General features: G+C 38.5%; 2 pseudogenes; both read left to right on the top strand.

Moving 5' to 3' along the window:
* The first annotated feature begins 2,786 nt into the window (after positions 1-2,786).
* LOC120287708 lies at positions 2,787-5,599 on the top strand (annotated as a pseudogene).
* Positions 5,600-18,136: 12,537 nt separating this feature from the next.
* Positions 18,137-23,651, top strand: LOC104416184 (annotated as a pseudogene).
* Positions 23,652-24,754: the final 1,103 nt, after the last annotated feature.

Genomic DNA, 24,754 nt, shown 5'->3' with positions numbered 1-24,754 from the left:
CTTACTCTCCTTGGTTATAATCTCCCTGTTCCTTCTAGGGGCCTATGGCCGTAAGTGATTTTTATTTTTGGTGCGCCGAGCTTCTAATAATGGAGGATGACATAAATTGAGGATCAAGATTTCACAAGATTGTAGATGACATAGCATGACATGAGGACATAGAGAATACATCTTACTGTTTTTCTTATCATTGCTCAGACGATTTTGCTACATTGAACCAAAATTCATGGACCATATTAAATAAATTAAAGGTTTATGGACAACATTGCACATTAAATTAAAATTTAAGGGCCGTTGTTTTATTGCCTTCATTAGTTATTGATAACCACTTTTTGCTTTCTCTTGGTTATAATCTCCTTGTTCCTTCCAAGTGCCTCGGCCAGCTCAACTAACACTGAAGCGCCCTTCTGGATACCATGAAGTAAGTGATTTTTCTTTTTGGTGATTTGAGCTTTCAATTAGAGAGGTGGACATGGATTGAGGATCGTGATTCCAAGAAACGGTAGCTGACATGGCATGACACGAGTACATTTAGAGAGTTTCATACGTCATGCTATTTTAATCAATGCACGAATAATTTCGATACACAAATTATTGAATAATTTTGGGATGTGTCTGATCTTTCGTAATGATTTCCATTGAATATCGTCTTGCACATGTGACATCATGGGTGGAGGGAAGCCGATCTCCTCTTGCCAAAAAATTAAGTGAATCCTCTTTTTAATCCATATCTTGAACGTTTCCAACATTCTGTCTGCTTAAAGAGCAATTTATACATTTGTATATCGTTTTTCGCTCCCTCGTAAGCACTTCAACCTTAATTCATCATATATTTTCTAGTCACATAATTATGTGACACGTTGGATTTTGATTGTGTGTCAAACGATCGATGAGTTTCATGAAATTTCATCTTTACAAACATAGTACATGCATATGCTTAATTTCTTATTTATAGCAAGAATTAGTAAAAAAATCTCGATGTTCTGTATTGACACTACCGGCATACTTATTTACGTAGCATGCTCACAAGTCGGTCAATAAGGTTTTCTACAGCTGAAAATGTGGGAGAAAATCATGGTAATTTCCACCATTATGTCAATAATTTCACTGTAATATTCACATTTATTACAAAACGAAACCAATCTTGTCTCATGATTGATATTTGTCGGGAGTACATGGTAATGAGCTATAAAAAGAATAGTTTCGCATTCTCATTAACCGAGAATTGATTTCAATTCTTCTAGTGAGACCCATTCCCTCTTTTCCCTCTATTTTAAACACAGCCGCGGACTCTGTCCCCGCAAAGCCTTGATCAGACAACATGTTGGTTGTAGTAGATGCTATCGAGCAAACAACTTTGTGTCACTCATGATCGTAATATATATGTAACTTGTCATAATACTTGTGGTATGTTCTTGGCATAGTAGAATTATTTCAGTTCCTTGTATTCCGCACTTCATCTTCTAGACATTCTCATGTGTAGACTTGTCTTGATGCCAGTAAAATATAAATAAATAAGTTGCATAGTTCACTCTAGGATAATGTTCATTCTGAGTAGAGACATCTCATCACCATCTTGCACCTCAGGAAGTGGGGCAATTTCATTGGTCCAATCGAGGAGCCTCCCATCTCGACAAATACTTAGTGTGATAATTATTTGAAGAGTCTTAATTTTATTGTACGTCGATCAATTCAGTTATGAACTTTTTATTTTGTCAATTGAATTCTAAATTTTTTGACAATTTGCCAATGTAATTTTCAGCCAATTTTGACCATCAACCACTAACATGGTAGTCAAGTTAGTATCGCTGTTTTTCATAGCACGATTAATGCTGAAGTGGACAATTTTTGCAAAAAAATTATATTTTCTCCTCTTTCTTTTCTTTCTCCTTTTGTCCTTCATTGGATTACAGGTGGGAAAAACAATAAATTCTTCCAAGAAATCATCCACGCCAGTGCTAATTGTGCCTTGTACAACAACGGTGTTGACCGAACTACCATGTCAACAGTTTCCGACAAAAATTGACCAAAAGGGCTACTTTGGTTTAGAATTAAATTGGAAAATTTAAAAATTTTAAGATTGTATTGGACGTTGTACAATAGATTTATGACTTAGTGGGCAATTCTCCATTTTAGTTGCAACAAGTGGGCTATTTAGCGCAATAAGATAGATTTTATTGAATAGCAATTGTTTAGATTTCTTCCAAAATTACGATACTTTTTCGGCAAAATTTCGAGAATACCTAAGAATATCTCGTGTTGACCTACCCACTGTACTAATTTCCTACATCATTATAGTATAGATTTTAGAGATAATTTTACTGCTCATTTAGTAACTATTCAAGATTAAAGATAAAAGTTCCAACGAATTTGATGTATTATAAGATGCAAAAACATTCCTATTGGTCTCATTTACAATTTCCCATCTCAAATTAGGCTTTTTACACAGGTATTTCAAACACGGTTAGAAAATCTTTATTAATAATTCGCAAGACAAATATAAAAATGTGTAAACCTTTTACCCTAAAGGCAATTTTCACAATGACTTTTCAAACATATCAAAGAAAATGCGTTTACTTATATAAGGAAAAATTAATTTTCAAAGTTATTTAAGTTTTTTCTTCTTTTTTTAAACTCTTGAAAATTTCTGGCAAAATCGTTCCAAGATAAAATATTATGCCCTTTTAAAAAAATATATTATCTTTGGTCATAATTTTCATATAAAATTGTGAGCTCTAAATTATTTTTAAAATGGGATTTTCAGACATGTTAGCGCCCTCCTCTATTTTCAGGACCGTTAACCGAACAACTGACGCTTTCGAAATGCACCACCTACGATGACGAGCTACTGCCATGGTCGGTCGAGCACTCATCGCACGACAATGTCGCAGGATTTCCAACGCCGCGAGACCCTCCTCCTCCACCTTCTCCACCTTCCCGCTGGAGACCCCGCCTCGCCGGTTTCCCGGTTTGCGGGCCAAGCGGCGCAAATTCGCCGAGCTCTTGCAGTTGTCGCCCGCCTCCGCCTCCGCCTCCGACGCTGACGAACCCGTTCGCTACCGCAAGAAGCTGCACGGCCGAATCGTCGTCTGGGGTTTTCAGCACGACGTGTTCCTTGCCAACGTTCTGCTGCATTCATACTCGAGGTCCGGGGCTTTGCGGGATGCAAGAAGGGTGTTCGATAATATTCCTGAGAGGAACCTGATCACTTGGTCTACGGTGATCTCGATGTACGCCCGGTATGGCTGTTGCGATGAAGCACTCTTGAGCTTTGTGGAGTTTCAGAGAGGCTCTGTCGACAGGCCGAATGAGTATATTTTGGCCAGTCTGATCCGCGGTTGTGCGCAGTCGGGTGGCCTTGATGGAGGAGCTCAGGTGCATGGTTTCGTTGTTAAGGCCGGTCTCGGTCAGGATGTCTATGTTGGCACTTCTCTGGTTTTTCTGTATGCGAATAACGGTGGGATAGATGGGGCGAGATCGGTTTTTGATAGTTTATTGGATAAGACTGATGTTACTTGGACTGCAATCATAAGCGGGCATGTGAAATGTGGGAGAAGTGAAGTGTCTCTGCAGTTGTTTAGCCAAATGGTAAATGCTGGCCTTCTCCCTGACAAATACGTGATTTCCAGTGTGTTAAGTGCTTGCTCTGCACTTGAGTTTGTTGAAGGTGGCAAGCAAATTCATGCTCATATACTGAGGAGAGAAGCAGAGATGGACATTTCAGTAATTAATGTGCTGATCGATTGTTATACGAAATCTGGCATGGCACGAACTGCTCGAAGGCTATTCGACCATATGGAAGTTCGAAATATGATTTCTTGGACCACGATGATTTCTGGGTACATGCAGAACTCGTATGATAAGGAAGCATTGAAGCTTTTTGCAGAGATGACTGAATTGGATTGGAATCCTGATGCATTTGCTTGCACCAGTGTTCTCACATCATGTGGCTCGCTCGAGGCCTTAATTCAGGGAAAGCAAGTTCATGCTTACACGATCAAGGCCAATTTAGAGTTTGATGATTTCGTAAAAAATGGCTTGATAGATATGTATGCGAAATGCAATGCCCTAGAGGATGCTAGGAAACTTTTCGATGTTATGGAAGGGAAAAATGTTGTCTCCTATAATGCAATGATCGAAGGCTACTCAAGATTAGAGAAACTGGAGGAAGCATTGGATCTCTTCCATAGTATGAGGCTTGCATCGTTCTCCCCAAGTCCGTTGACATTCGTCAGCATCCTTGGATTATCAGCTGCTTTATTTGCCTTGGAATTGAGCAAGCAAGTTCATGGCCTCTTAAGTAAATCTGGAATTTCTATGGACTTGTTTGCAGGAGTTCACTGATCGATGTTTATTCCAAGTCTTCTTTAGTTCGAGACGCAAGGCTAGTATTTGAAGAGATGAACGATAGAGATATCGTAGTTTGGAATGCAATGTTCTTTGGATATAGTCAGCAAATGGATAATGAGGAGACCTTCAAATTGTTCTTAGAGTTACAGTTATCGGAGCAACGACCCAACGATTTCACATTCGCTTCCCTTATCACAGCATCGAGCAATTTAGCAAGTCTCCAACATGGTCAACAGTTCCATAGCCAGATTATAAAGCGCGGTTTGGATTTTGACCCATTTGTCACGAATGCTCTTGTGGATATGTATGCTAAATGCGGAAGTATTCAGGAGGCCAGGAAAGCATTTGACCTCGCTATTTGTGAAGATGTTGCATGCTGGAACTCCATGATCACAACATATGCACAACATGGAGAAGCACAGGCTGCTCTCCAGATATTTGAGGAAATGATAATCACAGGAGTGAAACCGAATTACATCACATATGTGGGCATCCTCTCCGCATGCAGCCATGCGGGGCTTGTGGAAGATGGATTACATCATTATAACTCGATGCGTGGGCTTGGAATTGAACCGGGGACTGAACATTATGCTTGCGTGGTCTCCGTTTTTGGCCGAGCTGGTAGACTAAAGGATGCAGTGGATTTCATTGAGACAATGCCAATTCAACCGATGGCGCTGGTATGGAGGAGCTTGCTCAGTGCATGCAGGAATGCTGGCAACAGCGAATTAGGAAAGTATGCTGCCGAGATGGCAATCTCTTTGGACCCAACGGATAGTGGTTCTTATACCCTTCTCTCCAATATATTTGCATCAAAAGGAATGTGGTTTGATGTAAAGAAGGTGAGGCAGAGAATGGACGAGACTGGAGTCCTAAAAGAACCAGGAAGAAGTTGGATAGAAGTTAATAATGAGGCTCATGTGTTTGTCGCTAGAGACCGGACTCATTATGAGGCTGATTTGATTTATTCAGTTTTGAATTATTTAATTCTTCAGACAAAAGAGATTGGTTATGTGCCAAATAATGCTGCGGTTATCATATACGATTGACTGACAATTAGTAATGGGACAATATTATACTGCAAATGCTCTCATTCTATGTAACCTTCCAGCTGTTTGATGCTGGGACATGATCAATCTTCTTGGAGTATGCACATCATATGTCTGACTTGGGTTTTCCATCGGATATGTTGAGACATGGGATCCCTCTTCGTGGTGTGAGGAGGATATTTTTCTGGAGAAGCAGATGCTAGGATATAATTTCGAATTGTCATTACTGAGGGGTGAATATTGATGATTTTAGATTTCACTAGATGCGAATTAATCCTCAGCATTGAAGTTGCAAAGATGTCTCTGAACATCTATAAAGAAACTTGAGTCACGAGGAATTGACATGATTCTAAGACTTCCAATGGCATGGTTGACTCATGAAGATTGGATAAACTAATGAGCTACGCTCTGTTTGTAGTTTAGAAGGGGGCAATTTAGTTGAAGAAGGGCAAATGACCTATTCCTACGATATAGAGAGATTAACCCACTGTCTGTGGCCACAAAATGACCAACCAGAAGTGCCCCTTTTGGTGGAGTCTCACTCTGTTAATGTAGGACGTCAACATGATGAGTTTCAGGTTGACCAACCACGAAGAATGAAAAACTTAAGAGTTAGTTTCTTGTGGAATTTATGATATCTTGATCAAACCCACCTTTACGATTTGATGAATGAATACAATAAAATTAGTTGAAGAGCAACACACAGTTTTTCATCAAGTGACAAATAAGGAAGAAACCAGAATTTGCAAGTAATTGTTCATATCTAATATTGCCAGCTCCTCTGTCAGATACTTCAACAGTTCAGCACTCACATTGGCCACACAGACAGAACAACATCTGCATTTAGGTCTTAATAATTTTTGGTGTAGAATTCTAAGTCACCTCAACCAGTCACTACAATTAGGTTTTCTCTTCCCTCCTTTTCTCAATGTAAAGATGAAGACTTTCATGCTTCTAAAACATGCTAGACAAGCAAGACAACGGAGATAATGGATCAATGTGCTTCAACTGATCCAAAGACAATTCACGATATTGCTAGTGTTTTGTAATGAGAATCTTCTTTGAGGGTTGATTCTCTAACCTCTTGAATTTTTACTTTTGACATCTTCGTCTTCAGAAATTTTGAGACATTGCAAGAACTTGGTCTAATTTCCCTTCATGATATTTGCTATATTTCATAATGTTGACATGAACATAACCGAACAATTGGCAGCCATGGAACTTTGCTCTCAAGCCTCTTAAGTTAGCTTGTTTAACTCTCTTCACATATTGCTAGAATTTATCATTCATTCATAAATAATGTTCACTCTTTGCTAGTCAACAACTTGAGCTCACTTTGTTGTTCTTCTTCTTCTTTTTGGTCAAACGCTTGCTTTGTTCATTCATGATCTTTCCAACATATGTAAATTGATTATATCAGGAACTATGTTTTTTTTTTTTTTTCTCTCTCTCCCCCCACCCCATCTAAGCTTTGCTACGACGAATCCTACGATTATAATCACTCTCCTTAAAGACTCGGAAAGTTTATCTTTATTTGCTGAAGTTTCGAGTCCAATAAAAGTCTAGGATCGGAATAAAATGAATCAAAAATATTATCAAAACACATGATTGAGGACCATTTTAGAATACTATTGATAGTGCAAGTGCGATTTTGGACAATAAGGTGCTTATAAGTTGAGGTTTATTGAGGTCAAGTACCTCCACGGCTGTTTTTAGCCCACCACATTACACGTTCTCTTCATGTGGATGATACAATATCCACAAAAAGACTGAATAAGAATCGACAATTTGTGTGGACTTTGAAACTAACAAGGCCCCTTCCTTGATTAGACAGCTCAAGTATTTTCTTATCCTTCATTTACTCAGTGTAAAAAAATCCAAAGATGGAAGACTTTCAAGTCTCCTTCCTTGAGTAGACTTCTTGAGTTGTGTCTTACCCTTCATTTACTCAATGTAGAACGTTCAAAGGTGAAGACTTTTATGCAACCCGCCACAGTACATGCTCTCTTCCCGTGGATGATACAATGCCCACAAAAAGACCGAATAAGAATCGAAAATGTATGTGGACTTTGAAACTAACTAGGCCCCTTCCTTGATTAGACAACTAAAGTACTTTCTTATGGTTCCTTTACTCAATGAAGAAAATCCAAAGATGGAAGACTTTCAAGTCTCCTTCCTTGAGTAGACTTCTCCAATTTTGTCTTACCCTTCATTTACTCAACGTAGAACATTCAAAGGTGAAGACTTTCATGCAACCCACCACAGTACATGCTCTCTTGTGGATGATACAATGCCCACAAAAAGACCAAATAGGAATCGAAAATGTACGTGGACTTTGAAACTAACTAGGTCCCTTCCTTGATTAGACAGCTAAAGTACTTTCTTATGGTTCGTTTACTCAATGTAGAAAATCCAAATATGGAAGAATTTCAAGTCTCCTTCCTTGAGTAGACTTCTCCAATTTTGTCTTACCCTTCATTTACTCAATGTAGAACATTCAAAGGTGAAGACTTTCATGCAATGATTGCCAACTCCTCTGTTGGCAACTTCGTCAGTTCTACACTCGCAATGGTCACACAGAAAAAGCAACATCTACACTTAGGTCTTATTACTTTTCTGCATGAAAGTCTAAGTTACCTCAACTAGTCACTAAATTTCTCCTCCTTTTTTCAATGTAAAGATGAAGGCTTTTCATGGTACTACAACATGCTAGACCAAGCAAGACAATGGAGCTGATGGATCAATGTGCTCCAACTAATCCGAAGACAATTCCCAATCTTAATAATTTTTCCTACTTAGAGTTTTCTTAGAGAATCGTTTTTTTAACCTCTTGTGTTTTTCTTGTTGATATCCGTGTCTTCGGCAACTTTGAGACCTTGCAAGAACTTGATTTGATTTCCCTTCATGATATTTGATATATTTTGTAACTTGACATGAATATAACCAAACAGTTGGCTACTATGTAACCTTGCTCTCAAGCCTCAAGTCAGCTTGTTTAAATCTCTTCACATATTGCTAGAAGTTATCATTCATTTGCAAGTCCCGCTTGCTCTTTGCTAGTGAACAAGTTAAGCTTACTTTATTCATTCATGATCTTTCTAACATATGCAAATTGATTATATTCGGAACTATCTTCTCTCTCTCTCTCTCTCTCATCCAAGCTTTACCACGATGGATCGTGCGACCATAATCACTTACCATCGAAACTTAGGAAGTTCTATAATTATTTGCAGAAGTTTTGAGTCCAATAAAAGTCTAGGATCGGAATAAAATGAATCAAGAATAGAATCAAAAATAGAATCAAAACCACATGACCGATGACTTAAATTAGGACCATTTTAGACTACTATTCATAGTGTGAGTGCGATTTTGGACATTCGTGCGCTTATGAGCTGAGGCTTATAGAGTTTAGGTACCTCCACAACTATTCTCAACCCACCACTTTGCACGTTCTCTTCATGTGGATGATACGAAACATACAAAGAGAGTGAATAAGAATTGAAAAAGATATAATTTCGAATTGTCATTACTGAGTGGTGAATATTGATGATTTGAGATTTCACCGGATGCAAATTAATCGTCAGCATTGAAGTTGCAAAGATGTCTCCAAACATCCAATGGCATGGTTGACTCGTGAAGATTGGGTGAACTAATGAGCCACGCTCCTTTTGTAGTTTAGAACAGGCAATTTAGTTGAAGAAGAGGGCAGATGACCTGTTCCAGAGATATAAAGAGATTAACCCACTGCCTATATCCACAAGATGACCAACCAGAAATGCCCCTTGGTGGAGACTCACTCTGTTAACGCAGGATGTCAACATGATGAGTTTCAGGTTGACCAACCACGAAGAATGAAAAACTTGAGAGTTAATTTCTTGTGGACTTTATGATATCTTCATCAAACCCACCTTTAATATTTGATGTATGAATACAATAAAATTAGTTGAAGAGCAACACACGGTTTTTCATTTAGCAACAAGTAAGGAATAAACTAGAATTCGCAAGTAATTTTTCGTATATTGTCAGCTCCTCAGTCAGCAACTTCAATAGTTCGGTACTCTCAATGGCCACATAGAGAGAACAACGTTTGTTCATAAGTCACCTCAACTAGTCACTACATTTAGCTTTTCTCTTCCCTCCTTTCAATGTAAAGATGAAGACTTTCGTGCTACAAAAACATGCTAGACAAGCAAGACAATGGAGAGGATGGATCAATGTGCCTCAACCGATCTCGAAGATAATTCATGATCTCGCTAGTTTTTTGTAATGAGAATCTTCTTCCAGAGTTGTTTCTCTAACCTCTTGATTTTTTTTTATTTTCTTTTATATCTTCATCTTTGGCAACTTTGAGACCTTGTAAGAATTTGATATGATTTGGCTTCATGATATCTGTTATATTTCATAATGTTGACATAAACACAACCGAACAATTGGCTGCCATGGAACTTTGCTCTCAAGCCTCAAGTTAGCCTGTTTAACTCTCTTCACATATCGCTAGAATTTATCATTCATTCACAAGTTATGCTTTACTCTTTGCTAATTAGAAAGTTGATCTTTCTAACATATGCGGATTAATTATGTCAGCAACTGTGCTTTTTTTACTCTCTCGCTCTTTCTCTTATTTAAGTTTTGCCACGATAGATCCTGCAACCATAATCACTAGCCTTCAAAATATAAAAAGTTTTATCTTTATTTGTAGAAGTTTCGAGTCTGGTAAAAAGTTGAGGATTTGAATAAAATGAGTCACAATTAGTATCAAAACCACATGATTGATGACTTAAATGAGGATCAATTTAGACTACTATCCATAGCGTGAGCGCAATTTTGGACAATCGCGTGCTTCTGAGCTAAGGCTTACCGAGGTTAGGTACCTCCATGGTTAATTTCAACCTACCACATTGCACAATCTCTCCTCCATAGGAATGATACGATGTGTACAAAGAGATTGAATAAGATTCAAAAAGGTATGTGGACTTTGAAACTAACTGGGCCCCTTCATTAATTAGACTGCTCAAGTATTTTATTACCCTTCGTTTACTCAATGTAGAAAATCCAAAGGTGGAAGACTTTCAAGTCTCCTTTCTTGAGTAGACTTCTCTAGTATTTTCTTACCCTTCATTTACTCAATGTGGAACATTCAAAGGTGAAGACCATTCACGATCTTGCTAGTTTTTTCTCATGATAATATTCTTTGAGAGTTGCTTCTTCAACCTCTTGCATTTTTATTATCGATATCTTAGCCTTTGGCAACTTTAAGACATTGCAAGAACTTGATTTGATTTTCCTTCATGATATATGCTATATTTCGTGACGTTGACATGAACATAACCAAATAATTGGCTATCATGGAACCTTGCTCTCAAGCCTCAAGTCAGCTTGCTTAGTTCTCCACATATTGCTAGAATTTATCATTGACTCAAAAGTTATGCTTACTCTTTGTTTATTAAAGAGTTGAGCTTGCTTCGTTCATTCATGATCTTTGTAACATATGCAAATTGATTGGATTGTTTTCCTTTGCTCTCTCTCTCTCTCTCTCTCTCTCTCTCTCTCTCTCTCTCTCTCTCTCTCTCTCTCTCTCTCTCTCTCTCTCTCTCTCTCTCTGTGATCTAGGCTCTTGCTTATGATCTCCCTGTTCCTTCTAGGGGTCTTGGCTGGCTTCACTGGGATTAAATCGCCCGGCAGGACTCTATGCAAGTGATTTTTCTTTTTTGGGCTTTGGGCTTTCAATGAGGGAGAGGGACGTGGATTTCGTTAGTCATGACGCAAGAACATGCAGAAAGTTCCATAAATCGTGGTGGCTTTCTTAAAGTTTCTCGGACACTTTGTTGCACGAATCATTTAATAATTGGGCAGTGTTTGAATCCTTCATAACGATTTCCATTGAGTTTCTTCTTGCCTACAAATCTGGATCTTCCCAAGTGTGAGAAAATTTATTCAACAAGTCCAAAACTTATTACATTTTTACCAATTGAGTCATATTTTTTTTTTCACATTTTTATTAATTAAGTTCATCTAACCAATTTTGATTGGAATTTGCTAACGTGAACACCAACCGACCTATGTGAGACGGTTGGCATTAACGTAGATAATTTTAATAATGTTATAATATTTTTGAACTTTTTAATTAATTTTATTAATTTTCTTTTTCCTTTTCTCTTTTTTTTTTTCCCTCTTTATCCTCTTGTTTTGTTTTTTTCAAATTTTGGCTGGTAATGGCCTACTGGGTAAGGGTCACGACCAGCCTCGTCCAAATCTGGGTGCGTAGCTTTGCATGTTTCCTCTTAGCAACATGAGCGATCCTCTACTCGACGAGAGAGCAGTGACGTGCGAAACAGAGATCGTTTCAAACATTGCATTGATGTCTTCACTTATGGCTCTCCTTACCAGAAGGTGGCCGCTCTGGTTGATTTGGTGAGACTCGCGTCCTCGCACGAACTGTTTCACCACCTCTTTCTCTTCACCGTTTGTTTTCTTCGATTCCCACAAGTCATTGCTTTTCCTTTAGAAAAATTTGCCCATTGAATTGATTTCTTCAGCCGCGTTGAACCGCTTGATTCTATACTTTCCCTGTTGTTCCCTGGCCGAGAATCTCCAGAATATGTGTCCCTTATTCACTTCCCAATTTCGCAAAAATTAGCGCCTCAAATCTCACCTTCCTTTGCTCGAAAATCACACTTCCCCTGATGGGAATTGGTTGAACTTTCTTGCCATATTTCGTTTGCCCCCCAAATTCGGAACGGCGAGCAGAGGATCGTTCATGTTGTGAAGAGGAAGCCAAAGCCGAAAAGCCATGCGCCCAGATCCGAGCGAGGCTGGCCAGGACCCTCAGGCAGAAGGCCATGGCAAAAAGATTATAAAAAAAAAGAAGAAGGAAAACAAATAAAAAATAAAATAAAATAACAAATAAAAATTTCAAAAATATTAAAATATTATTAAAATTTGTTCATATCAACACTAATTGTGCCATGTAGGACAGTTGGCATTCACATTAGTGAATTCTCAATTAACAAAAGGTAAAAAGATTTATAATTCAATTGACAAAATTGAAAAGTTTAGGTGAATTGATAAAAGCACAATAAATTTATGACTTTTTGGACCATTTTATCCACAATTGTGAGTTCTCTTTTTACTCCATATCTCAACCCTTTTCATCACATAGTATTTGATATTTCATAACGATTTTCATTGAATATCGTCTCGCACATGCAGTTAGCATTGTGGAAGGAAGCTTTCCTCACCATGCTCCAAGATTGAGGCGTGAGTGCTCTTTTTACTTCATATCTTGAATCTTTCCATCACATTGTCTGCTTCTAGAATGGTTCATACTTGTATAAAATCATTCATCATACATCATATTACGCTCGCTCAAAAGCACTTCAACCTTAATTAATCGAATTTTCTCTAATCATGTAATCATGTAACATGTCAAATTTCGTTTGTGTTAAACGATTAATGATACTCTATGAAATTTCATCTCCACAAGTACATGCCTAACTTCTTATTTATAGCAAGAATTAGTAACAAAATTTGGGTGCTTGCAAAAATGCACTTCCCTCCATCAACTTCATCATCTTCTCTTATCACCATTTTGTGCTTGCTATCGTGTAACCTCGCTCTCAAGCCACTGGTAAACTTGTTTAATTTTCTTCACATATTGCTAGAATCTATCATTCATTCACAAGTCATGCTTACTCTTTGCTAGTCAGCAAGTAAAGCTCGCTTTATTCTTATTTTTGGTCAAATGCTCGCTTTGTTCATTCATGATCTTTCTAATATATGCAGATTAATTATATAAGGAACTGTGTTTTTTTTTCATCTCTCTCTCTCTCTCTCTCTCTCCCTCCCTCCCTCTGATGTAAGTTTTGCCATGGCAAATCTGCGACCATCTCTCCTTAAAGACTTGGAAAGTTTTAATAGTATTTGTAGAAGTTTCGAATCCTATAAAAGTTCCGGACCGGAATAACATGATTTTCTGCTTGCTCTTGGTTATAATCTCCCTGTTCCTTCCATGGGCCTCAGCTGATAGTTGTTAGGTGATTCCTCCGAGCTTCCAATAACGGAGGAGGACATGGATTGAGTATCATGATTCCGTGAAACCGGAGTTCACATGACATCACCCAATAACATACAGAAAGTTTCATATATCATTCTGTTTTTCTTATCATCCCGCAAATAATCTTACTACACTAATCATTTAATAATTTTGGGTAGAGTGTCATCTTTCATAATGATTTTGGGTAGACAACGATGTTAGATATCACCCTCGAAAATGAATTATTTAATGAAAATTTCCTAAAAATAATTGTTTCTTTTGCTTGAAATTATTAGTTGATGTAAAACATTTTTATTATGGATAAAAATTTATATCAAAATATTTTCCTGGGTGATAAAAATATTTTTCGTTCATTTATTTTTGTAATTGCTCTAAGTTATCATTTCTTAAAATATATTTTTTGAATCATTCATTTTTCATGAAATAAATATATTCTATATTCAATCTCCTGTATTTAACTCTTATTCCAAAGCAATTTTTGCACAAAGTAGTATTTAGTGGAGCTAGCTGGAGATAAGCTTAGTTAAAGATAAGTTTAACGTGCGAAAGACAAATACAAATTCAACTAAAACACTAATACAAAAAGACAACGACAGGTGTCTCGAATGTAGTCACTTGATGGTTTTTGTGGCGGTTGGGCAAGGATAGAAACAAAAAAGAACATAATAATGTTACGGTTGACCCAAGGAAAATATTTTAATTTTAATTTTAATTTACGACCACTTGCGATTCCTAAATTATATAATTAATGCGCAATATTCACTAGATGATTCGATCCAAGCTAGAGGACGGCAATGTGATTGTGTCTTCGGAGATGGGATAATTCCCAGGCATCATTTCTGGAGATGCCGGATCTAAACGTAACTTTTAGCACCGAATTGGCTGCCAAAATGATATAAAATAGTCGCGAAATATTTTTATTATATGGTGGGTGATGCCTAAAATTAACAAATATTAAATGGTGGGTCCATGAAAGCACTTTTTCTCCATGCTAGCATGTAGAAGGGTCTGCGTTTGGCAGCCTTAAGCTGTTGGACCAGAGCTTACTTAATTCATCCTTTATCAATAAAATATGGGTCACGAGGTTTGCCATTTGTGTGCAATAGATTGAGAAAAGTGTTGCCAAAGGTCATAATTTAAGGAAAAATTGATAAAAATATACTTCGAACGAATTGATAAAAAAGAAAGCATGAAATTGAGTCGGCATGAAAAAGAAAAAAGAAATGGGAGAGAAGCTCAACGATCCCGTGAATTCACCCCAAAAAATTCAGCAATTTCGGGAGAATTTTTACACCAGCATTATATCGTACACCATTTCACTATGGTGAGGAAAGATCCTTCCCGTTCTGAACTGATTGTGAGTGAGGAGGGATTCGAACCAAATATATCGTGGCTTGTAAACCTTATAATATAACTATTTGAGCGACGGGCTCTATCTTGTAATAATTTTCTTTTTTCCTTTTTTTGGATTATTTCGTTTAGAAGCCTTTTGATAAGGTTTATTTTGTATGATACTAGTGGTGGCAAAATGGTTGGATGATGTTTATCGGATTTATTTTTTATAAAAAGAAAAAGAATAATAATGTGCTTGTCAATAGATATGTTAAAAGATATTCCAACTCAAGAAATGGAATATCCGAATCAGACAAACCAAGCCAAGCCGACAACAATGGCTGGACAGCTCATCCAGCTCGGATCGAGGAGATCCATAAAATTTGAGGGCCTCTGATGAGCCAGACCAGAGCTCCACAGGACACTTTCTTTTCGGCTATCAAGTGGTCCTTTACTTTTTCCTTCTTTCCCCCTAATATTCAGCATGAACATAGTACAAATATTTGTTATGAGAAATACCAGCTCAGATGGGAAATCTTTCTTTTAAGATTAAAACCCGATCTTGCAACAATTTACCCTTTCAAATGACCATCACATAATCTTTCGGAGGTCTATTGAATATGCATGATAAAAAAAAGTCATCTCTGAACTGATTTAATATCATCTCACGACATTTATTTGATATGACAATTATTGACTTTTATAAAGTCGTGGAATTATCTAGATACAGTGGAATTAGTTGAATGCTCGAATAAATTTGGACAACATCAACGGCGGAAGTATTTTTAACCATCACGATAAAAAGAATGGTGTTTTTTTTTTTTTTTTTTCATTCGGTTTTGTCCTAATTTCAAATTTCAGTGTTGAGAAACAATAACTATGTACATTAAAAGACAAAATCACCCAATTAATTGAAAATCAAATGGAAAGAAGGTTCATCATATGATGATTACCCACGAAGATTGTGGAAGTTAGTTTGTAAGAAGTTAAAAAGACTTTTTTTTTTCTCTCCCTTTGTTTTCTTTCTCTATCCTCTTCTTCAACCTTTAGTGGTACCCTCCTTCTCTGTCTCTCTTTGATTTTGCTTATGTTTTATTGTTATGTTGTTGCTTATTCTTCTCTATTGATTTAGATATGAGAATTCCATTTTCCATATTATTTTTAGATTCGGGAGCTTTTTTTGTCAAAAGATACAAGAGTTTGAACTCTATAATTCTAGTTATAGATTTGGGAGCTATCATCTCTCCATCTAGATCCAGGAGTTTAATTCGTGTATGAGTCATCAATCTCTAGCTTCAATGGTTTGGCTATCTTCTTATGACGATAGTATAGAAGAAATTGAACCTAGTCGGAATGTCGTTTGTATTGAGAGAAGAATTTTTGATATGTGCTCATCACTGATGACGATATGAGATCTAGTGATTGATTACCGAATAAATTTATTTTGCAGTATTTCAGGCTTTGCTCTATTTTGATTTGCTTTGCCACACGTATCATTTTGAATAAACAATACAACCCTTTTTTTTTTCATGCCGACCGAAAACAATTAAATACCGCATGCATCCACACAATCACGGGCGTATAGAATGTATCCAACCATGCATGCATATGTTCACCATCACCATCAGCATCATCATCACCATCACATCATCATCATCATCATCATCGTCATGATCAATTGGGAGGTGGGACCGGGGGAGGGGACTGACGTGATACAGGAAGAGCCACGTAGGGCCACGGGATTGGCCCCTTCTTCCGCGGTCTCTCCTGCAATCGGAGACAATTACTGCCCACCCACCCACGTGGCCGGTCGCCATCGCTTTAATAATTGCCTCCCGCTAAAGACACGGGTCGTCCCCCCCTTCCGTCTTCGGTCACCCACCACCACCACCCCGCTCACGACGAAAATGGGGTCAGCCGCTCCCCCACCCGGCCCCATCCTCTGCATCGCCTCCCCACCGTATCACCGTACATTCGCATGTCCACAAGAGTCTCCATGCACCCGCTCAGATATACGAATTTCTTTCTCGTATTTTATACCATATAAGAAGAAAGAAAAGAAGGTCTAAGATCTTTAGTTCGAAATCGGGAAGCCTATGTACACCTCTCCAGATTAATAGTTTGATGGATCGGTACATACGACTCATTTTAGTTTAAAAAAAATCATTTTTTCTATGCATTTAAATAGGTGAGGATACTGTACATAGATGATGTGCCAATCGTGAGTATCAAAACACATATTTAATGTTTATAATGAAAGGTCGATCGAGCTATATTCTTATAATTCGATTGATTTTTTTCAGATGAATTTTCATTCTCTATAATAATTGTCACCACTTTACTTGAAACAAAAAAAAAAAAATCAAATAATTCTTCTATTAGATGATATATTTCGGTCAGATCTACATCGTATTATTTTGTCTTGCACGCACATATTTTAAGTGTAAAGTGCGAGATTATATTCCAGATGGATCGAACAGTGCATTTGCATCACGTGCAAAATCATGGTGATGTCGACGGCTGTCGTCTAATGCGTGCATCACTTGTTGTGTTGCTTGCCGTAGGAGATGGCTGCTCATCCGGAAGACCATCTAGAGTCTTCTTGTAATAATTGGCAGGTCAATGATTGAGCTGTTTTCACTTTGTTAGTTGGAATAAAAAAAAAAAACAGTTTTGACAATTTTCAATCACCCCCGGTTAAATTCACAGATTTTACTGAACAGTAATTGTTTAGATTTCTTCTAAAATAACAACAGTTTTTCGGTGAAACTTCGAGAATACTTGAGAATCTCTTGTGTTGACCTACCCACTTTACTAATTTCCTACGTCATTGTAATATAGATTTTAGAGATAATTTTACTGCTCATTCAAAACTGTTCAAGATTAAAGATAAATGTATTATAAGATGCAAAAAGATTCATATTGGTCTCAGTTATGATTTCCCATCACAAATTAAGCTTTTTCAATAGGTATTTTAAACATGGTTAGGAAATCTTTGTTAGTAATTCGCAAGATAAATATAAAAAATATGTAAACCTTTTACTCTAAGGACAATTTTCACAATAACTTTTCAAACATATTAAAGAAAAATGTGTCTAGTAAAGAGATAATTTAATTTTCAAAGTTATTTAAGTTTTTCCTTTTTATTAAACTCTTGAAAATTTTCTGGCGAAATCGTTCCAAGATAAAAGATTATGCCCTTTTTTTAATTATTATTTTGGGACGTAATTTTCTCATAAAAATAGTAAGCTCCAAAAAAATTTTAAAATGGGATTTTCACACGGGTTAGCGCCCGCCTCCATTTTCAGGACCGTTAACGGAACAACAGACACTTCGAAATGCACCACCTACGATGATCACTTGGTCTACGGTGATCTCGATGTACGCCCGCCATGGGTGTTGCGATGATGCGCTCTTGAGCTTTGTGGAGTTTCAGAGAAGCTCCGTCGAGAGGCCGAATGAGTATATTTTGGCCAGTCTGGTCCGGGGTTGTGCGCAGTCGGGTGGCCTTGATGAAGGAGCTCAGGTGCATGGTTTGGTTGTTAAGGCCGGTCTCGGGTCAGGATGTCTATGTTGGCACTTCTCTGGTTTTTCTGTATGCGAATAATGGTGGGATAGATGGGGCGAGATCGGTTTTGATGGTTTATTGGATAAGACTGATGTTACTTGGACTGCGATCATAAGCGGGCATGTGAAATGTGGGAGAAGTGAATTGTCTCTGCAGTTGTTTAGCCAGATGATAGATGCTGGCCTTCTTCCTGACAAATACGTGATTTCCAGCGTTTTAAGTGCTTGCTCAGCACTTGAGTTTGTTGAAGGTGGCAAGCAAATTCATGCTCATATACTGAGGCGAGAAGCAGAGATGGACATTTCAGTGGTTAATGTGCTGATCGATTGTTATACAAAATCTGGCATGGCACGAACAGCTGGGAGGCTATTCGACCATATGGAAGTTCAAAATATGATCTCTTGGACCACGATGATTTCTGGGTACATGCAGAACTTGTATGATAAGGAAGCATTGAAGCTTTTCGCAGAGATGACTGGATTGGGTTGGAATCCTGATGCATTTGCTTGCACCAGTGTTCTCACATCATGTGGCTCGCTCGAGGCCTTAATGCAGGGAAAGCAAGTTCATGCTTACACGATCAAGGCCAATTTAGAGTTTGATGATTTCGTCAAAAATGGCTTGATAGATATGTATGCAAAATGCGATGCCCTAGAGGATGTTAGGAAAATTTTCAATGTTATGGATGGGAAAACTGTTGTCTCCTATGATACAATGATCGAAGGCTACACAAGATTAGAGAAACCGGAGGAAGCATTGGATCTCTTCCATAGTATGAGGCTCGCATCATTCTCCCCAAGTCCATTGACATTCATCAGCATCCTTGGATTATCAACTGCTTTGTTTGCCTTGGAATTGAGCAAGCAAGTTCATGGCCTCTTAAGTAAATCTGTGATGCAAGCCTAGGGGAGGCTTTCTCAAACAATAGGATCGGGAGAGTGACTTGCACATGGAAACAGGACAAACAGGAATTTCAGCACTGCGCGAGATAGGAGAACAGTCGTATCTTTGTCGATACAGATTGGATCGACCTGATTCCAAAGCCAAATGAACAAAGACTTCTGGATCTACAATTTATATGTTTTAGGTTTTCTGAAATAAGCACTGTGGGATAGTCGAAATTGGGTTGGAAGTATCGAACAGAATAAGAAAAGATAGAAACTTCGTTGGTTGCTCTTCTAGGCCTCCAAGGAAGTTGAGGGGGGGCACCGATTCTTCTAGATCGATGACTACAACTCTTCAAGGATGCAGATTTCGAAAGCTCCGACTCTTCAATGACGGAGTGAAAACTCTTCTATAGGTTTTCAAGTATGAACTCTACAAGGTTCATGATACTCGCTTCAAGCAAAGCTTTTCATTCATCAAAAGTCATCTGTCTTCTACAAGGGATTGGATGGCTTATATCATCAAAAAAATAAAAACAGAGCATAGAATTGAAAGCATTAAAGAGCCTAGAAACTAGAAAAATAATAAAGAGCTTAGGAACTAGAAACTAGTAAAAGCATAACGTCTTCATGGCTTCAATGTGTCTTCTTTCAAACTTCTGGAATGGACTCAATATATCATTATAGCTTCTCGGTTTTGTCGAGCTTGAATGCGGGCCGATCTTCTTGGTCAAGAGAGCCGGTCTTCAATGTGGGCTGCATCATCCTCCCCATCTTCAAAAGAATTCATCCTCGAATTCTTGCCATCATCATCGAAGAATCTCCCACCCCTCCCCATCTTCAAAAGAATTAATCCTCGAATTCTTGCCATCATCATCGAAGAATCTCCCACCCTATTAGGTGCCAACGTAATCTTCTTGCCTCCAAATTCAAAAGAATATGTATTTCGATAACCATCATGCATAGTCCTTCTATGGAATTGCCATGGTTGACCAAGAATAATGTGACTAGCATCCATCGGTAGAACATCACACCATATCTTGTCATTATAATCAGAACCAATGGACAAATTAACAAGGTATCGTTTTGAAACAGTTACCTCAGCACCTATCTTCAACCACAACATTTTATAAGGCGTAGGGTGCGTTTTTAATTCCAACTTCAGCTTGTTTGCCGATACTTCAGAAATTTTATTCTCACAACAACCAGAGTCAATAATTAATTGACACACCTTTCCCATGATTGTGCAAGCAGAATGGAAAATATTAGTACGCAGCCACCTATCTCCAGTGTCATCTCGAGGAGTAAGAAAAATTTTCCTCACCATAAGAAGTTCGCCAGTGTCAGCGTGCACTATTTGTTCATCATCCGCAGCTTCTTCATCATTGTTCAACTCCTTTTCAAGTGGATCCTCAGCACTCTCATCAGAATCATTATCCACTTCTAGCACGATGACCCAACTCCCCACAAGAATAGCAACGTATTTCGGATGTAGCAGGTTGCTTCGAAACATGAGGTTGAGTAGAAGGCTTACTAGCAGATTGCTGTCTCCGAGAATGAGAGCGCTCCATTTTGAGTGCTCGTTGGTGTGCATCTCCTAAGTCCCAAATGTTGAGGACTTCCAAGGCGTCTTGAATGTAAAATTGAAGACCGTTCAAGTATTTGTTCACAAGCACATTCTCTGGGTCCTGGATATTGTTACGAATCACCAACTCATTGAATTCATTGGTGTATTGGTCCACCGTTCGCGTACCTTGTTTTAGATTTTGGTACCGTTGGTAGAGCTCTCTCTTATATCCTTTGGGGAGAAAATATTTTTGAATCTTGCCCTCCATCTTTCTCCACGAAGTGACTGGTGCTTTGCCAATGGCTTGGCGAGTTTGTTTTTCACGTCTCCACCAAGCAATCGTCTTGCCTCGGAATCGCATAGCAATGATCCCAATGCGACGATTCTCCGGAACATTTCGATGCTCAAACACCTCATTCACAAGTGTTAGCCAATCAACAATTTCATGAGGAGACTCATTACTTGTAAATTCTGGAACATCTTTCTTGATTTCCTTTTCCCAATCTGGTTCACGAATATGTTGTAAACAATGTCGAACATGCCTCCGACCATGAATAGATTGAACACTCTCCGAAGAGGAAGAGTCACCATGGGAATCTTTAGTCCTGGAACGGGGTGGAGAATTATTTGCTTCAGCCCTCAATCGCTGAACTTCTTGCGTTAATTCGTCAATTTGTTGTTGCATATTCTCAGCGAGTGTGTGCAATTCATTGAGGGGAACGATTCTGCCGCCACGACGCCTAGCTTGTCTTGGAGGCATTGTCCTCTCCTCCAAAGCTCTGATACCAAATGATGCAAGCCTAGGGAGGCTTTCTCAAACAATAGGATCGGGAGAGTGACTTGCACACGGAAACAGGACAAACAGGAATTTCAGCACTGCGCGAGCTTAGGAGAACAGTCGTATCTTTGTCGATACAGATTGGATCGACCTGATTCCAAAGCCAAATGAACAAAGACTTCTGGATCTACAATTTATCTGTTTTGGGTTTTCTGAAATAAGCACTGTGGGATAGTCGAAATTGGGTTGGAAGTATCGAACAGAATAGGAAAAGATAGAAACTTCGTTGGTTGCTCTTCTATGCCTCCAAGGAAGTTGAGGGGGGCACCGATTCTTCTAGATTGATGACTGCAACTCTTCAAGGATGCAGATTTCGAAAGCTCCGACTCTTCAAGGACGGAGTGAAAACTCTTCTAGGTTTTCAAGGTATGAACTCTACAAGGTTCATGATACTTGCTTCAAGCAAAGCTTTTCATTCATCAAAAGTCGTCTGTCTTCTACAAGGGATTGGATGGCTTATATCATCAAAGAAATAAAAACAGAGCATAGAAACTTGAAAGCATTAAAGAGCCTAGAAACTAGAAAAATAATAAAGAGCTTAGGAACTAGAAACTAGTAAAAGCATAACGTCTTCATGGCTCCCAAGGTGTCTTCTTTCAAACTTCTGGAATGGACTCAATATATCATTATAGCTTCTCGGTTTTGTCAAGCTTGAATGCGGGCCGATCTTCTTGGTCGAGAGAGCCGGTCTTCAATGTGGGCTGCATCAATCTGGAATTTCTATGGACTTGTTTGCAGGAAGTTCACTGATCGATGTTTATTCCAAGTCTTTATTAGTTCGAGACACGAGGCTAGTATTTGAAGAGATGAACGATAGAGATATCGTAGTTTGGAATGCAATGTTCTTTGGATATAGTCAGCAAATGGAAAATGAGGAGATCTTCAAATTGTTCTTAGAGTTACAGTTATCGGAACAATGACCCAACGAATTCACGTTTGCTTCCCTTATCACAGCATCGAGCAATTTAGCAAGTCTCCAACATGGTCAACAGTTCCATAGCCAGATTATAAAGCGCGGTTTGGATTTTGACCCATTTGTCACGAATGCCCTTGTGGATATGTATGGTAAATGCGGAAGTATTCAGGAGGCCAGGAAAGCATTTGACCTCGCTAGTTGTGAAGATGTTGCATGCTGGAACTCCATGATCACAACATATGCACAACATGGAGAAGCACAGGCTGCTCTCCAGATATTTGAGGAAATGATAATCGCAGGAGTGAAACCAAATTACATCACATATGTGGGCATCCTCTCTGCATGCGGCCATGCGGGGCTTGTGGAAGATGGATTGCGTCATTATAACTCGATGTGTGGGCTTGGAATTGAACCGGGGACCGAACATTATGCTTGCATGGTCTCCCTTTTTGGCCAAGCTGGTAGACTAAAGGATGCCGTGGATTTCATCGAGACAATGCCAATTGAACCGATGGCACTGGTATGGAGGAGCTTGCTCAGTGCATGCAGGAATGCTGGTGACAGCGAATTAGGAAAGTATGCTGCCGAGATGGCAATTTCTTTGGACCCGACGGATAGTGGATCTTATACCCTTCTCTCGAATATATTTGCATCAAAAGGAATGTGGTTTGATGTCAAGAAGGTGAGGCAGAGAATGGACGAGACTGGAGTCCTAAAAGAACCAGGAAAAAGTTGGATAGAAGTTAATAATGAGGCTCATGTGTTTGTTGCTAGAGACTGGACTCATTATGAGGCTGATTTGATTTATTCAGTTTTGCACTATTTAATTCTTCAGATAAAAGAGATCGGTTATGTGCCAAACGATGCTGCTGTTATCATAGACGATTGACTGACAATTAGTAATGGGACAATATTATACTGCAAATGCTCACATTCTTTGTAACCTTCCAGCTGTATGATGCTGGGACATGATCGGTCTTCTTGAAGTATGCACATCATCTGTCTGACTTGGGTTTTCCATCGGATATGTTGAGGCTCTCTCCGTGGTGTGAGGAGGATATTTCTCTGGAGAAGCAGCTGCTGGGATATAATTTCGAATCGTCATTACTTAGTGGTGAATATTGAATATTTTACATTCCATGGGATGCGAATTAATCCTCAGCATTGAAGTTGCAAAGATGTCTCCAATCATCTATAAAGAGACTTGAGTCATGAGGAATTGACACGACTCTATGACTTCCAATGGCATGGTTGACTCGTGAAGATTGGATGAACTAATGAGTTACGCTCTGTTTGTAGTTTAGAAGGGGGCAATATAGTTGAAGAAGAAGGCAAATGACCTGTTCCTGAGATACAGAGAGATTAACCCACTGCCTGTAGCCACGAGATGACCAACCAGAAATGCTCCTTGGTGGAGACTCACTCCGTTAATGCAGGACGGCAACATGATGAGTTTCAAGTTGACCAACCACGAAGAATGAAAAACTTGAGTCAGTTTCTTGTGGAATTTATGATACCTTGATCAAATTCACCTTTACTATTTGATGTCTGAATGCAATAAAATTAGTTGAAGAGCAACACAGTTTTTCATCGAGTGACAACAGTTTTTCATCTAGTGACAAATAAGGAGGAAACCGGAATTTGCAAGTAATTTTTCATATCTGATATTGCCAGCTCCTCCGTCAGCAACTTCAACGGTTCAGTGCTTACACTGGCCACCCAGAGAGAACAACATCTGCATTTAGATCTTAATACTTTTCTGTACGGAAGTCTAAGTCACCTCAACTGGTCACTGCATTTAGCTCTACTCTTCCCTCCTTTTTTCAATGTAAAAGATGAAGACTTTCATGCTTCTCAAACATGCTAGACAAGCAATACAATGGAGACGATGGATCAATGTGCTTCAACTGATCCAAAGACAATTCAGGATCTTGCTAGGTTTTTTTAATGAGAATTTTCTTCGAGAGTTGATTCTCTAACCTCTTGAATTTTTACTTTTGACATCTTCATCTTTGACAACTTCGAGACATTGCAAGAACTTGATTTGATTTCCCTTCATGATATCTGCTATATTCCGTAACGTTGACATGAACATAACCGAAAAATTGGCTGCCATGAAACTTTGCTCTCAAGCCTCAAGTCAGCTTGTTTCACTTTCTTCACATATTGCTAGAATTTATCATTCATAAGTCATGTT

This window comes from Eucalyptus grandis, chromosome 8 (genome assembly GCF_016545825.1).
Source record: "Eucalyptus grandis isolate ANBG69807.140 chromosome 8, ASM1654582v1, whole genome shotgun sequence".
Lineage (NCBI taxonomy): Eukaryota > Viridiplantae > Streptophyta > Magnoliopsida > Myrtales > Myrtaceae > Eucalyptus > Eucalyptus grandis.
The sequence above is the reverse complement of the archived record's forward strand: the minus strand, read 5'-3'. Positions and strand labels throughout refer to the sequence as shown.